This window comes from Zalophus californianus, chromosome 4 (assembly GCF_009762305.2).
Source record: "Zalophus californianus isolate mZalCal1 chromosome 4, mZalCal1.pri.v2, whole genome shotgun sequence".
Classification (NCBI taxonomy): domain Eukaryota; kingdom Metazoa; phylum Chordata; class Mammalia; order Carnivora; family Otariidae; genus Zalophus; species Zalophus californianus.
The window spans coordinates 68,315,991-68,333,402 of NC_045598.1; the positions used below are offsets into that span (position 1 = coordinate 68,315,991).

Consider the following 17,412-nt stretch of genomic DNA (forward strand, 5'->3'; position numbering starts at 1 on the left):
AACGTGCACTTTTATGTATGATACCTAATTGGCTTTAACACACTGGCACTTTCCCACCACTCCCCCCCCCATGGCATATGTAGGTCCCTTCATAATAATAACCCACGGGTATGAGAAAGAATACAGTTAACCTGCCTGATGGTTCTGTGTGCTGTCAAGAATATATTTGTATTCAAACTGCCCATGACCCATGCACAGAATCTGGCAGAAAAGTTTCAGTGGAGAAATCTACTGAAAATACTTTTGCTTGTTGCATTGCATCAGGACTAAAACAAAAATTAAAAAAAGAAGGGCTAGAAATTCTACAATCAAATTTGGGCATCATAAAAAAATTGATTTTTCAGCAGAATTGAGAAGAAATTCCTAGGGCATACTTTTACAATTTGAGTATTATAACTATCCCTATAGGCAGCTGCGAATGACAATATTTGTTATCATGGAAAGGTTCAAAAATCATATAATTGAATCTCAACAAATAGATTTTTCCTGTCTACATCATAAGCATTTATACCAAATTCTTCTAAAGGGTAGTGGTTCTCAAGTGCTTCCACTAAGTTAGAAATAACTTTATTTTTTGTGTGGACATACTTCGTCATGCCTATTGAATTGAAAAAGAATCATGAGAAAAAATTTTTCAAGTATATATTCATATATCTAAATACAGATAGAGTAAGGCAGACACTATATAATAAAGTATCAGTATTTAATAATAGGGTAACAACAGAGGGGTATATTCACATAAGAATTAATATTTAAGTTGGAGACTGACCATAAGAAATTGTATTAATATTCAAACAGATTTAATAATCCCTCTGAGAAGGGTATTTTTATTTCTTTGGCTAAAATTCTTCAGGAATTTACAAAACTTTATTTGGGGGCATTATATAATTAAAATTAACGTTTTAATTTTCTATTTTGTTACACTTTTTTCCTATCAAGCTATACAGTGTTGTGTGATACGTACTTCCCAGCATACAAGCTAACTAGGGTCGGGCTGGTTCAGCGATGAATTACCAAAAAAAAAACAAAAAACAAAAAACAAAAAAACACTGATTATTCAGTTAGTACTATTTCTTTCTCTTGAAGCAGTTCTTAAAACTGATGTGATGTGACCAGGTACGTAAGGACATAGTACCTAAATAGTTACTGTTCTCTTTAGAAATGCTAATTTATGATGAGTCTGTATTAGAGAATACGGTCTGGAATCTTTCATCTTCGTCACCAAAAGAAGAATCCTTTTTAAAAGGGATTTCTTTTTAAAAGTATATAAATGTTGCCTTAAATTCCATTCAGGATGTCCCCTAGTACAAATTAATTTCTTATGTTTAAAATTATTAATCTACTGACTGACACAGTATTCTGTTTATTAACCCAATGGTTTCTTTGGGACTCCTCGGACTTCACCTGGATATAAAATTTCCACATTCTTGATTGTTTCTCTTTGCAATAGTCACAACTGTGAACTTTTATTCACATTAGTGTACCTATTCTCAGAGACAGATACAACTGGTCTACTAGTAATAAGGAATTTTTTTCCATTTATTTAGATGCAGCTTGATACAGATTAATTCAGATTGATCTCCTTTATTTTATTTTAAAATATAGGCTTGGTTTTGTTCTTTTCTACACACACACACACACACACACACACACAGTTCATTTGTCTTGCAGGCTTTTAAAATCATTTAGGTATAAGGAAGAGAATCCATACAAATCTATAAATTACTTAAATAGTCAATTCAAACTCATCCACATTTATTCGAGGGTAGCTATATATATTTTAACCAGTAAAACAACAGCTGCACCTGTGTGACAAAAATCACCATCACTATCTTCTCTCCACAAAGAAAAGTATTTTGCACAAATTCATTAAATTTAAAAATAAGCATGTGCACTTGTTAAAGGGGTATATTCAGGATGCCTGCTTTATTTAAATGCGAAAGGAGAAAATGTATGTTTCCAACAATTCAACTTTGAACTTCAGTCTTAAAAGTGACCTTCAAGATGCTCTCATAGTATAGAGTGTTTTGTAAGAATTTTAACTCAGTAAAATTTTTATTGCAGTTTTCGCCTAACTAGAAAAGCTTGAATGAATGCATACAAGTTGAATTTCTGCAGTGAAAACAGCTCTCCATATTTGGTTTATAATGAAATTTTCTTTAAAGACAGTAATCCCTGCAGTATTTTACAAGTAAAACTTAGTACCAAGTGTTCACACAATCCTGTGTTCCACATATTTCTCTTTCCATGAAATTGTTGCATTTAATCTCACATTAGTGTGAAGAGTTACTAGCATGTTGACTACAGCTGAGGATTGCTTCACAGGGTAATCAAATTAGTGTGCTTTTTGGTGAAAATGCCATATCTCATGCTTCCTGCTAGTAAGTATCAAGTTGCTTTTGAGTAGTCCTTAAATAGTATGCATTGGCAGACAGGAAGCATTGGTGGTTTGCAGATTAATTCATGACAGTCTTAATTATCACTTGAATGGTGTGGAGTGAGGATTTTCTGTTATGTCACTTTGAGTCTTTCTCCAAATGATCACAGAAACACATTATGTTAGCTAAATGCACCAAACAGAAAACCTTAATGTTTAGGAGATCACACGCTTAACCAACATGTACTTTGTGCATATTACTGGTACTTCATTCCAAAATGTATGGGACTGGTGGAAATTCCTGCACGTTACCCAAGTACATTTCAAGGCACTGTGGCCACCGAGCTTTCAAGGTCAGGGTAACATCTCTGTCAGAGTGTATTAATAATAAGCTGTAGGTGCACCGTATAATGAGGCTCGTTAAGTCTATAAGCTTTTTCAAATATTGGCAATAGATCACCCCTCATTCTTAATAAGGTTTCCTGGAATCCTTGTCCTTTTCCTGATGGCTTTACTGTTTACTGAGTGTGCCATTTTTGAGAAAGAAGTCTCCAGAGGTCAGTTTGATTTTTAAAGCCTATTGTTTTAACTGGTAAAATTTTTCTGAATTAATACATTGTGGATGCTGTCGGGTATACTAACATTTAACATTAGAGATCACTGTATGAAATAAGAAACAAAACAGATAACCCAGTACAACGGAGCTGACCAAAGTCTTTACCTGCTAAAGAAAAAAAAACCTGCCTCATTAATCTTTCACACATTTCTCCTCTTATTTGCTTATTGAAACTCTAAGACCAAAATCCCCTAGAAATGTTTTTTGGGTTTTTTTTTTGAAATGTTTAAAAGGCATAGTTAGTCTTAAGCAAACCAATGTTGTCTGAGCATAAGAGACCAGTGTTGAATGATCATGGTTTGAATAGTTTTCTGAATGTTTTTCATAGGCATTTTTAAAATCATGTCAGAACTAAGCTTTTTAAAAAGCATTTTGGCAGTTACAGCAACATGGCTTTGTTGTTTGATTTTATTAGGCATAAAATGACTGGTCTTTTGATATTCTTTTAGAAAGGCTGACAGCTACTATGTAGAACACCCAGGAATAATAATGATAGGTATCAGAGATATTGATTAGATGAGAGACTCATGTTTTTCTGCTGAAATATCAATCCTAATAGATAGCTTTTAAACCAAAACAGAGCACTAGCACACAGTAAATTCAACAGTATAATGAAGGAACCACAAAACAAGAATTGCTGTGTAATTTTTAAAAGTATCTCAACCTAAATGATGTCCCCCATTTACTAATTTTACGTATTGCAACAATAAAAGTGCTAGAGCCTACCATTTAATAGATGCTTCATATGTGCCAGGCTTTGCGCTAAATGTCACGGGCTTTATCTGCACTCCATCCTCTCAACACTCCTCTGAGAAGGGTACTCATTATCCACTTTTGCAAAAGAAGATAAATAATTTGCTTAAGGTCTCACAACTGGTGAGGGGCCGGACCTGCGCCGGTGTGATGGTTGTTTGGCTACAGAGTCTGATCATTTAGCCAACATAGGTCACCTGTGGTTTTACTCGGAGTTCCAAGAATATTCTTTATACTTCGTGGACTCTCTCTGGCAGTAATCAGAGAGGGTTGGCTTGTTGGTTGATTGGCTTTGAGTTTATAGGGCTGTAAAGGAAAATGAAATAAAGAAGTCAGTTAATTAAGTCAAAGTGTTCAGAAGAAGATACCCAGATAAAGACCATCTATTTACCTCAATTTTTAGCAGAAGTGGGCACATTATCTGAGTGCTAGTCTAATGTAAAGTTTACTGGTTACTAATTTACCATTTCCCTTGGAAATAAAAGGTCATCCTGAGGGAGTTGTGACGGGAAAAAGAAGCAAAAGATTTTGATTGAGGATGTCGAATTTCTAGTCCTCACCTGACCAATAAAATAATACTGGCTTATTCAGTCAACAACCACAAAAAATGAAAGTTTATTCAAGTACATGCTTTTTATTTTCCTTCACAATCAAGCCATAATAACAATGAAAAATCAAATTATTTGAGTTCCCTTAACTCTTGTAATAGTTAATATTGTTTTAAATTTAAATGGTATATAAGGTGGTGTGTGTGTGTATTTGTATTTAGGGCTTTTTAAGTTCATAATCTAGCATTTTCTTTAACATTTGGCCAGAGACCTATTCTTTCCCTTTGAAAAATGAAGTTTGTTGAAAATGTAGTCCACCAAGGCAGGTATCATCCCAAGCTTTCTGATTTATTGCATTAATTCTCACAACTGTTGAAGGTAAATATTCTTAAAAGTGAGGAAACTGAGTTAACCTAAGTACATCAACTTAGCCAGCTGCAAGTGGCGTGTGGGAACTGGAACTCAGCTTCATGCCTGAGCCCAGGCACTTAAGCACTGTCCTGGGACGGTCAGTCCGCCTCAAGCCATCCCCCACCTCCATCCCAGCCGTCAGGTAGTACCAAAAAGCCATGTGCACCAACTTTTCTGCTCATTAAGTAGCTAGTCTTGGGGTGACAGAGGTAAGGGAAGAATACCCAAGGGATCCGAGACTTTGTCCTGTGGGCTCCTGTCCACTTAGACACTGCCCCTTCCCTGTCCCCCATCCCCCCCCACCGGCCACTGCACCTGAGGGCTATCTGAATGGCCTTGTTGGTGCTACGCCTACTGCAGGCTCCTGCTTGCCTCCCTTGGTACCCTACTCTCCCTCCTCTATTTTCTCTTCAAGCTTTTTGGGTTTTGTTTTTGTTGGTGGTTGTAGTGGTATTTATTTTATTAAGAAAACCCATTTTAGTTCTTAATCATATCTACTTTTATATATCATCTTTTCATGTCATGGACTTTAGCCCTTTTCTTACTAGAGTATATATTTTAGTGTGTGGAATTCCTCTTTAATCTCATGGTCTTCTAGCTTCATATACATTTTTAAAAATCTCATATATTTTATATTGTTTTTTAATATTAACTTTTCATCTTTATTGGAAATAAATTGCTTATTTTAAATTTCTTTTTAATTTCCTCCTAATTTTCTTTTCGCTCTTCACATTCTTTAAAAAACAATAGAGACCCTCTGTTTCTTTTTCATTTCTTTTTTGTTAACTTGCTTTTCCAGTAGTCAGCCAGAGTTACAGCCATGAAGGTGGCAGCACTGAGAAGCATTCCTCAGCATGTCAATCCTCGTTGTAATTACATATTTATCCCAATTTTAGTGTTTATTTTATACGGTAAGATATTCATATAAATAATTTAAGCAAATAGAGGTATAATGGTTATGGAAACTTTAGATTTACATAGACATAGGTTTAACTTTGCTCTCTCTTGGGCAAATTGCTTAACCTCTCTCACATTGTTTCCTCCTCCGTAAAATTGGAATCAGCCTACCTTGCCAAGGGTTGCTGTACGGATTAGAAGTAATGTATGTAAAGTGCCTTAGTGCAGCATCTGGCACGTGATGGGCACTCAATAGATGGTAGCTTTCTTAGGAAGATACTGTGAGTAGCATAAACATCTCCTGACTTTAAGTCTTATGAAAATAATCAGTCATCAGGACTTCAACTGGATTGTCATTATCTGCCTCAAGCCATGCGGCTAGGATATATCAGTAACACTTTACGCACAATGCACGGGCTCCTGCCTATGAGAGATGGGTGACTCTAGGGAATGCTCAGCTCTCTGCAGTGATCTGGGTTAATGAGAGCAAAGGGGAGCCGGTCTCTCAGTCTCCTTCTGGAATATTGATTTAGCTAATTAAAAAAAAATATTTATGTCATGCAGAGAAGTCTGTCACTCAGTTTTCCACTTCTCTACTTTCTCTTTTCCTTCCCTTTGCCTTCTTGTTCTTGCCTACAAAGCAGCAGATGAGTCTCTTGCTTTATTGATTTCCTTTCTCTAATGATATTGAGTATCTACTATGTGTTTTATGTATAAAAGTAGGTGGGGGAACACAGAAATGAAGGATGTCTCCCCTTGAATTAATAATGGCAATAACTAACATTGACCACCTACTGTTTGCTAAGTTTTGTATTTAAACCCTTCATCAATATTATTTCATTTAAAAATTCTAATTTTTGTAACTTTCCTATGTTACAGAAACTATTATTACCTGCATTTTTGTAAGCGAGGAAACGGAAGCTTAGCAAGGTGAAGTAACGTGCTGAAGATTAAAAAGCTAGTCACTGGAGAACCTGAGAACCTAAGTTCCTAGGGACCTTGTTAGGATACAACTTACATAGCTTGAAACCAAAACATACCTAAAAGGATAATTACAACATAATAAGATAAAGGCTTAACTCTTGTGAGAGCACAAGGGGGCGAGTGCTTGACTGAAAGGAATCCTAAGAAAGGCCTTATTGAGGAGATGGTGTTGGAGCTGGGTTTTGAGAGAGAAGTAGGAGCCTACTAGGTGAACAAAATAGAGAAGGAACATTCTAGGTAGATGGAAAATTATGTGAAAAGCAAACAAGTGTGAAAAACCACGAGATGATTCGAGGGAGAAGTTCTGGGTGGCTGGAACGATACAATGTATCTGATGGAGTGTGGTGACCGACAATCTGGGGACCTGGATTGAGACCAGACTGAAAGGGCCTTGAATGCCCCTGAGGTGCTGGAACCGATGTCTGTTGTTTTACACCCATGTTGGAAGGGAAGGGAATTAGTGTTTAGTGAGATCTCTCTGTCCCTTATTTACATTATTTCATTTAATTCTCACAACCATACAAGGAAGTATGCGATTATTATTATTATTATTACTCAAAGCATACAAATGATAAGTGTAGCTTTTAACTAAGTTCTCACAAAGTGAGCACTGGCTAACATAGCACCCAGGATGGGAAACAGACTATGAAAAACTCCAAAAGCTGCCATGTGTCCTCTCCCGGTCATCAGACCCCCAAGGATAACACTACCTGACTTCTGACACCATAGTGTAACCCTGCCTCTTCTGAACTCTGGAAAGTGGACTATGGCAATATATCCTATGTTGTGTACAGTTTCTTTTCTTCAACACTATGCTTGTGAAATCCACGCAGGCAGGTGTATGCAGCTGTAGTTCGTTCCTTTTCATTGATGCATAATATTCCATCAATGGCTACATCACAAACTCATTATCTAGCCTCAGAGTAGCTATTATTAAAATGATAAAACCTGGGTAGGTTAAATAACTAGGGTTTTTAAAAGACTGATTTATTTGAGAGAAAGCTAGAGAAGGGGATACAGAGGGAGAGGGACAATCTCAAGCAGACTCCCCACTGAGCACAGAGCCTCACGCGGAGCTCCATCTCTCCACCCTGAGATCATGACCTGAGCCGAAATGAAGAGTCGGATGCTTAACTGACTGAGCCACCCAGGCGCCTCTAACGTTTTAAATCACAAAACTACAAAGTAGCAGAACAAAGACTTTGACCCAGTACCATCCCATTCGAAAGCCTGAAGAGCAGTATAACATGGGGTATGAATCATTCAATCTCTAGTCAATACCTTATTGAGTGCATTACACAATAGTTTATTGTGTGCCAGGTACCCTTCTAGCTGCTGAGGGCATAGTAAGGAATAAGACAGGTTCCTTCCCAATAAACATTTAGGTACGAAGAAGGTAGCACTGGCCACTCACAGTGCTGTGAGGAAGAGAGTAAAAAACACGTATCCAGTATGAGTTTGTAGCAGGCCCTGCATTACTTTGTCTATTTTTCAAAACAAATCCATGAGATAGGTACAATAGCTATTCTCCCAATCATTTTACAGATGATGATGCTGAAACATGGAGAGTGCAGGTCCTTCGCCTTAGGTCCCCCAGTTCGTAAACGGAGGAACCGGAGTTCAGATCCAGACAGTTTGGCTCCAGAGTCTGTGCACATAACCATGGATCTATGAGGGGTACGATGATAAGGAATACGGCGGTGAGCAGGCCGGTGTGGCTAGCACGTGGCCTCCCAAGGGAGGCATGTCTGAGTTGGAGAACTGAACCGTGAAGAAGAGGCATTTGTGTGACGATCTGGAGACAGAACATTCCAGGCACAATGAACATCAAGTAAAAAGGCTCTGAGTCAGGGACGAGCTCGGCATGCTTAAGGTCAGAAAGGAGGACAGTGGAGAGGAGTGAGGCCTCAGCCAAGGACAGGTTAGAGCTATAGAGACGTGGGCTCAAATATCACCTTCAACACATACCAGAGGCCATTTTTCTTTCTACACTGCTGTTTCATAATCCACTGCATCTTTCTGTGGTGATCCATAGAAAGGCTTAGAACACCAACAAGGCAAGTAGTAAGTGCTCACAGTTTTCTTTCCTCTTGTTCGGGATCTCCCCTGCCATCCCTACCTGAGGGCAGTGGTGCAATAGGGAGCTGCCACAGGTCGTCAGTAGCTCCGGAAAGAAGGTGGCGGACCATTTTCTCAGTCTCCTGTCTGCCCTTTTTCACTACTGAGTGTATATCGCCAAGTGGGGCTTGGAGCTGTCATGAAGGGCCTCTCAGGTCAGAATCCTTGTCACATTCATGTAGCGGTTGTAGCAAGGGTCAGAGGGGAAAGGAGAAGTCGCCACAAGAGCTGGAGCCTCAGTGAAACCGGCCCGGGGCATCTCTGACATCCAGGACTGCATTTCCTGGACCACGAGAAGTCTGTCAGGGTGCATTTCCAACGAGAAAACCGCCTCTGTTTGCCATTCGTTCTTACTTTTGAGAGAGGATGCGCTGCACTGTTTCAAGGTGAGACAATGTTATGTGCTGCTCGTCGGATGAGTTGGTTCTAATTATATGCCTCCTTGATTATTGTTCTGCAGATTGATTAGAACCATATTCAAGACATTTGTAGATCATAGTTCCTGGACACTTCTATATGTTAGCAAATCAAGTATAATTTATCCCTGGAATTATTGGTTAGGGACGGCTTCTTTTTTTCAATGCATGTTCTCTCTAGCTTATAATTTTAATTAGTGCTTGCTCCCAGTTCACATGGAGAATAGGGATGATTGTCACTTCGGCACTGATGCACAGCCTCCACTTGTAATGCAACTTTGACTTCTGCATTCAGATTGCTTCATCAGTGCTGGATGGAGGCTGAGGGGACACAGCTGAATTAAAGTTACAGTGCAGTAGGAAATGGATGAGCCCTGCAGTTTAGGAAGCGAATTTGAATTAGATCACTGAGAGGCACAACTAGATCTGACTATCCGGGTATCCTTATTGACCCTGACCAACCTTGAGCAAAGATCATCCTCCTCCCACACCCAGACCCAACTGCGAGGGACTCGAGCCACACGCGGGAGGGGGCTCCGTGTGCCCGGGGAGACTCCACCGTGGGGCATCTCGGTGGCCCGCAGCATCTTGGGAGAGTGAACTGTGGGCTACTATCGCTGTGTGATTGCGAAGCTTTTGCGGATCAGATCACCTCATCGTGCGTCTTTCTGCCACAGAGAGACATCGGATTTTCTCCCCGTTTTCTTTTACACCGAGGGAGGTAAACAGAGGCTTCCCTGCACTCCTCTCTTTTGGGCTGTAGCAAATGTCTGCATATGAGGGAAGGACAGTTACATCCTGAAAATGCAAAATAACTGTAAGAAAAGACCTGCTTTGAATTTCTGATTACCCTTTTCCTCCCCAAGATACTATTGTATTGTTTCTTGAAAGATCTGGTATCTTGAGCAAGATAATTATATTCCTCCTAATGCTCAAGTAGAATTTTCCCTCTGTGAAATACAAGAAAGCTACCTATTGCGGAAAGCTGTAAGTTTAAATGTAATCACTCTGTCTCTGATCTTCAAGTGAAATTTAATTATCAATGTCTTGATGTACACTGACTAATGTACAAACAGTGCCAATGAGTGCAGAAAAGTGGCAATGTGTGCTGAAGAAAATGAAGAGTTGAGAGGAGTTTGACAGAAGTTTGAAGTGTCGAGAATACAATCTGATTCAGTAAGTTCAAGCTCTTGCCTTCCTAAAAATGCAATCGGTATTAAAATGCAATATTCCTTGGCAGTGCAAATATGAATATTTAACAGTAACAAGCTGATGCAGTTTAAATGTTCCTGGGCCCCGGTTTAAGAGAGTTTTGTGAGGAAGATTTACTTTCATGAAGTGAAAGGAGGTGTTTGCAATGAAGTAGAATATCCTTGAGGATTTTTATCACCCACTAAAGCTTAAGGAAGGCTGTTTCATCATAGAGTTGAGTTTGATCATCAGAAAACCAGTAGAAATGTTGCCCTTAACAAACCAGCCGAGGAAGGAAAGACTTTTCCCAAGGAAAGTTAAGGTTTGATATTTGTTGTATTAGTTGAAGTTCTCCAGAAAATCAGAACCTGTAGGATGTGTCTATGCATGAAGAAAGCGATGTGTTTCGAGGAATTGTTTTACACTATTGGGGAGTCTGGCAAGTACAAACTCGGCAGGTCGGCAGGAAACGAGAAGAGCCCGGAGTGACCCAATGCTGCCTCTCAGGTCCGAAGGCTGTCACCTCAGGCTGCACAATTCCCTCCCATTCAGGGGAGGTCAACCTTTTGTTCTATCCAGGCCTTCAGCTGGTTGGAGGAAGCCCACCCACAACCTGCTTTACTCCAAGTCCACCGATTTTTTTTCTTTCTTTATTATTGAGGTGTAGTTGACACGCAGTGTTACATTAGCTTCATGCCCTTTTTGTGGGGCATGTGGCCAGAGTCAGGAAGAGCCATGGCCTTGGTACATCCTGCAGACTGTTGCTTTTCCAGAACCCTGTCAAACCGAAACAACAAAGGTCTTACTATTGCCTGGTCTTGCCTCAGTCTAGGAGAGTTCCTTCCCAAGAATACACAGTCATTGGGATTTGGGTTGGGAATTATTTATATCAACCGGCCCACGAGCTGAGAATCTCAAGGGATTGCCCCCGGGAAGGCACAAGACTGGGGCCAATGTCAATCACACACCCTATTGAGTAAATGAGAAAAACGAAATGGCACCATGACAAAATATTACAGCAAAAGGGAGAGAAAATATCAGCCTCCTCTCTTATTGAAAAGTGATGTCAGTTTTGGTGGTTCAAAAAAGTTCTGGAGACGGATGGTGATGATGGTTGCAGAGCAACGTCAATCTACTTACTGACACTGAACTGTATACTTAAAAATGGTTAAAACAGTAAATTTTATGTCACGTATATTTTGTCATAATTTAAAAACTTATCTGGACTATTTTTCCATGTTTAATCTCCTGTTTATTATAAAATATCAATTATTTAATTAAACAGTTATTTAATCTCTCTACAACTGGTATAAAATAGACCCAGAGACTAACTGAAAACAGTTTTTTTCTCCAGGAGACCTTTGGTCTATATGAGACCTTAATGTATTAAAAATAATATTTTACTGTAGGGAGTATTTTACTCTTGGAGAAAAAAAAATGGATAGAGTCTTACCTGAGGTGACATACAAAAACAAACATACAAATGAACAAAATCACGAACATTAAAGAGTTAAAAATAAAAGTTGGTATTTTTAAAGTTAAAAAATATAAAGAGGCTTAGATATAGAAAGATTATATAATCATAAGAGCAATGAAGGAAAAACTATATAAATATGATTAGATCACATGAAACATAAAACTCTTGATAGAAATAATGAAAACAAATACAAAAATCAATATTTAATAAAAATATTAAAATATATTCAAGTTTACTAGTATCAAACATATAAATTTTTATCTGGGAGAACTCATCAGTTATTAAAATCAGCACTTCCAGCATCATAGCAAAGTATCTAACTGAAGAACCTGAGTTACTATTCTTAACTGAATTTGTCAGTAAGTGAAACCACAGTACTTTGCACTGTTTTGACCTTTACAAATTTATGTAGGACATTTCTGAGCAAGCTCAGTGAAGAAGCGCAGAGATGATTAGATTGTAAGACCTACATAGCAAACTCAAAGAAACTGGTATTTATTAAATCTAAGAAAAAGAATTGCTTAAAACAGTAAAAGTAGAATTATTATTATATCAAAGGGTATGAACTGGATTCATTTTTATTTATTTATTTATTTATTTTTAAAGATTTTATTTATTTATTTGACAGAGAGAGAGAGAGCACGAGAGCAGGAACACAAGCAGGGGGAGTAGGAGAAGGAGAAGCAGGCTTCCTGTGGCGCAGGGAGCCCGATGCGGGGCTCAATCTCAGGATCCTGGGATCATGACCTGAGCCGAAGGCAGATGCTTAACGACTGAGCCACCCAGGCGCCCTTGGATTCATTTTTATAGAAGAAAGAAAAACAGGAAGTAGTACCCACAGGATAATTTATATTACAGTTGAGCATTTTGGATATTCTGAGACAACAATTTTGCAGTAGGTTATGAAAGATGGTTGGAAAATCTTTTCAGATGATAGTTTAAAACAGAAGAGATTTTCTTCTATCTCAGGGTGCTTCTGCTTTAGGTTGGAAGCTCTACTAAAAACCTTCTCAAGGACCACTCTGGAGTTGTGATGCCCAATCCAGACTTTATGCAAGATAGCTTTTAAAAAAGCATGTTTTAAATAGATCTCAATGCTCAATAAAACCAGCTTTCATGCTCCAGGCTAAAATATTCCTCTACCTTTATAGAGTCCACTTGCACATGATACTTGATTTGTTACAATATCAAGCAAACAGAGCAAGTTATTCTCTCCACCACAAGAACCCTGTGCTTCTGTGAAAATTAAGTATTCTCTTAGGTCCACCTAAAGCAGATTAAATAGGGTAACAACGTGAACAATGTGAAAATGCCTCACCCAGAGTCTGATCGTGGGAGTCACTTCAGCAAATAAAACTTGGCACAGTAGAAGAACACATAGTTGAGAATTAGGAAATATATATATTCGTATATTCAAATATTCAAAGCTGGGTTAGATTAGTGCTACAAATAATTATAATATTAATATGGAGAATGCTTACTATGTGCCAGATACATACTTAATCCTTCAATAACCCTCTGAAGGCAGTAGTTTAATTGTCCCTTTCTTTTTTTTTTTTTTTAAGATTTATTTACTTTAGAGAGAGAGAGAGCACTTGCGAGCAGGGTGGAGGGAGGGGCAGAGGAAGAGGGAGAGAGAATCTCAAGCAGGCTCCATGCCAGGGCAGAGCTGGACACAGGGGTCGATCTCATGACCCTGAGATCACCACCTGAGCCAAAATCAAGAGTCAGTCGCTTAACCAACTGAGCCACCCAGGTGCCCCTAATTGTCCCTTTCCGCGATGAAGAAACTGAAGCACAAAAGGGTTAAGAGAAATGTGGAGATGTGAAGGGACATGGGGGACAGTGAGGTTGGAAAATAGCCTGAGGGCAGATTGTGGGAGGTTTGGGATACTGTGATACAGGTTTGTATTTTATTCAAGGCCGGCCTTTGTGAGTTTCTGAGGACAGGAATGACTAACCATGGATGTGCTCATAGCATTGTGCGTAGTTCTTATTCCAGTGGTGAATATGTGCCAGGGTGAGAAGTGTAGCCTTGAGGTATTGAAGTGGCTTAGATACTAGGTAGGGAAGAGAAGAGTAGTGATGGGAAGGAGGTCTTCTTAGTTTGAGACATTATGGAGAGAGGATATATAGAACTTGATTGCTAATTGTATGTCATGGGAGGGAAAGGAAAGTTGAGGATATTTTTTTTTTCTCTTTTAAAGATTTTATTTATTTGACATAGAGGAGAGAGAGAACAAGTAGGCAGAGAGGCAGGCAGAGGGTGAGGGAGAAGCAGGCTCTCCGCGGAGCAGGGAGCCCGATGTGGGGCTCGATCCCAGGACACCGGGATCATGACCTGAGCCGAAGGCAGCCGCTTAACCGGCTGAGCCACCCAGGCGCCCCAAGGAGGATATTTTCTTTTTATTAATTTCATAAAAAGGTAGGATTGCATCTCGTGAATAGTATCTGCACATAGTTGACCATAATTTCTGAAATGTGTTAATTATCCAGGTCATTAACTTTCATAAGTTTTTAATTTGTTTATTCAGATTTTAAATATCCTGCCAAAACCCAGGTCTCTTAATACATGAAAAATGAAGCCAAGGATATTTTTGAATTTGTGACTAAATAACAAAGAGATTTAAATCAACTCAGGCAGTTAAGGGAATAGATTATTTCAGTAAATGTTTCTCAAATGAATGGGTCAAGCAGGTAAGCTGACCTTTTCTTCCAGATCTTTATGGTAAATTGTTCTAAAGTTGAGGACTTTTTGGCAACTCGTCTGAGTCTAATCCAAAGTTCAAACAACGAAACACCAGTCACAGGATTTGGATGCTCATAACTCCAAGAAAGTAGAGGAAGAAAAGAAATTTGAGAAGCAGTACCTCCAATTGTACATGCAAGGAAATAGCACCGTGTATATTGGAGTGTGAGCAAGCAGGAAGACTCCCTCATGCCTTCTTCTACTCCCTCTAGTTATTCTTGGCATCTTTTACCCATTCTTCTCTCTCCTCCCATACTAATCTCCTTACCACTCAGTTCAATTTTCCACCCTTCATTCAGTTTCTGCTCTCCTTCATTCTGGAGACACCTCAATTTTCTTCTAATTGCATACCTTTATGTTTTCCAGCCCCCGTGTCTACAGTGTTTCCCCTTCGTGGATTTGCCAGATACCTTCCCTTATTGTCTCCAAAGATCTCTTTCATTTTCCTTCCCCCTGCAGCCCGTCAAGCCCGAGTGTGTGACAATGAATCTCTCCTTTATTCTAATGTGCTACTTGCTCACTCCTCAAAACCCACAACGTTGAACTCAAAACATAATGTAATAGTTACTTAGATAGGCTTGCTTTGGCACTAACATTACCCAGGTTGGATAATTCTATTTGACTACATTAATATAGCGTGGTCTGAAGTGTTGGCATGTAGACAACAGGAGTTGATTTTATTTAGCTCGCTTAGAAAAGCACAAGCGTAGCACAACGGGACCCACCGCACTGTTAAGAAGTACTGCAGTGGGTAGCACTTTGTAGCACTGATAGGAGGAATTAGGCTCAGGCTGTGTGCAGAATGGCCATAATCTGGCCGTGCACATTTGCGCTTCATGACATAAGGTTTGAACCTTGAGGTCAGAGACTGGGGACAAGAAAAAGGAAAAAGAAGATGAAAATCACACGTGTCTTCAGGGAACCCCACCTAACAAGCCTGCCCCCTCATCCCAATGGGAATGTGTTAGTTCTCCCTGAACCTGGTTCAGGCTGTTGTTATTATTTCCTCCCATACACTCTCCCCTCTGCTTCATTAGCTAATCACAGAGCAGGAGCCGTTCCACCAGCATGCACTGTTTCTTCCTAACTCTGCGAGTAAAGCTAACGCTCACTGCTTAATCACTTTTCTCTCAACAGGTAAGGATAATAAAACAGTGGGGAAAATGACAAAATTTAGTGCACCATTTTCTGTGTTAGGAGTCATGTACTAACTTTTTCTTTGACATTCAATCACTTATTGGAGCACAGCGAGAAATGCAAGCAGGTGCGACCTCGGCATCCTCATTCCGGAAATCGGAATGAGCGGCATCCTTCAGTTCAAATCCTGGGTGGACGGCGCCTGCAGGACTGACTGCAAGATGGCAGTAGAGGATTGAGCAAAAAGGCTTGGGCTGCCTTTTCCTAGAGCGTCCAAAGTGCCCAGCACAACTGAGGCAAAACTTGTGAAATGGAAGTTCCAGACAGGACACTACTCCCATGTCTTACTTGTAGATTAAGAAACCAAGGCCCATGAGGTCCAAGTGACTTACATTCCCAAGTGACTTTTGGTATTGAATAATAATGGGCATTGAGTAATCTGACTCCTGTGACAGATTACTGAATTAAGTAGCATCAGTGAACTCTAATAAATATTCCAGATTTGGGTTTATTATGCCCCTGGTTAAACACATTTTTTAACTTAAAACATTGACAAGCAGTAGCTACCTCAGCTGTGTATAAATAAGTAGATTCTGGTAGATTCTAGTGGACAGTACCAGTGTTTTTCAGTATGAAGTCTCCTCAGAGGACCACTGAAAACTACTCTTCCCAGCTTCTTACAGTTGGGTGACGGTTCCTTCTGAGTGGAGGCAGTGAACATTCACATGGCTTTTCCAGCTCTCTCTCTCTCCCCCTTCATTGTCTACAGTAGAGGCAATGGGTTGAGATGGCAGAGCCACAGGATTGAAGCAGCCTGAATCCTTAGTCATCACATGGATGATTGACTGCTATGGAGAATTGTCTGAAGGAGAAAAATAATTTATGTTTTCAGTAACTGAGATTTGGGGATGGTTTGTTACTGTAACAAAAGGATAGCCCATTCTAACTAATAGAGAGATATTGGTATTTTTATGAGTTTGTTTGCTATTATTCTTTAACATTATGTTGTAAGACATATATTATTATACAAGAAAAAAGCCGAGATGAGCAAGAAGAAAAGAATTGACATAAGTAATAGGACATATGACTATAAATAGTGATCCCAAAGAAATTTATCTTGACATATGATTTATCTTTTGTGGCACACTACCAAATAGATTCTTTGCTTACGATTCTGGGATTCCCCATCCAGTCTGTTCTTGATGGCTTTCTCTCTTAGAATGGGTTTTCTGTAAGACAAAACCCAAAGTGAAAGCTTAAGTACTAGTAGTTTATGGAAGTGGAAACCTGGGAAAGTAGAAGGGAGGTAGAAGGGAGGCAAGGCCAGGAAAGGAAAACGGATACTAAGGCGGTAAATTACAGAGCGGGCCATAGCTTTGTGATACACTGTTTGGTTTCTCAGGCTGTCTTCAGAGAAGCTGAACGAAACAGCATGGAGGACAGACAGGATGAGAGGAAAATATATCCTCTCACCCCCATCTCACATTGGTCAACAGATGCCCCATGGGGTTTGAGCTCCCAGACACTTCTGATTTGCATATGCATGGGTGTAGCAGAAGCTCATGCCTCAGTGGTGACAGGGCAGTCCAGGGGCAACAGACGAGGCTGCTGTGCTGTGAGCAACATGCGGGGCCCTGAACAGTTGCCACAGCAGAGAGCAGAGACCAGCTCCGTGATGGTGGAGTAACGCTCCGCCTTTGCTCTAGTCCCTCTGGCTAGATAGCATGGCCAACGAGTA

General features: G+C 39.6%; 1 long non-coding RNA gene across 2 annotated transcripts in view; it reads right to left on the reverse strand.

Moving 5' to 3' along the window:
- Positions 1-3,479: 3,479 nt before the first annotated feature.
- Positions 3,480-17,412, reverse strand: part of LOC113912208 — a 29,912-nt gene continuing 15,979 nt past the window's right edge. For both annotated transcript variants that reach the window (XR_003516748.1, XR_003516747.1), the window contains exons 2-4: positions 16,845-16,903; positions 16,242-16,536; positions 3,480-4,052 (exon numbers count right to left, since the gene is read on the reverse strand). This is a non-coding gene — a long non-coding RNA (uncharacterized LOC113912208). The remainder of the gene's footprint in view (positions 4,053-16,241; positions 16,537-16,844; positions 16,904-17,412) is intronic.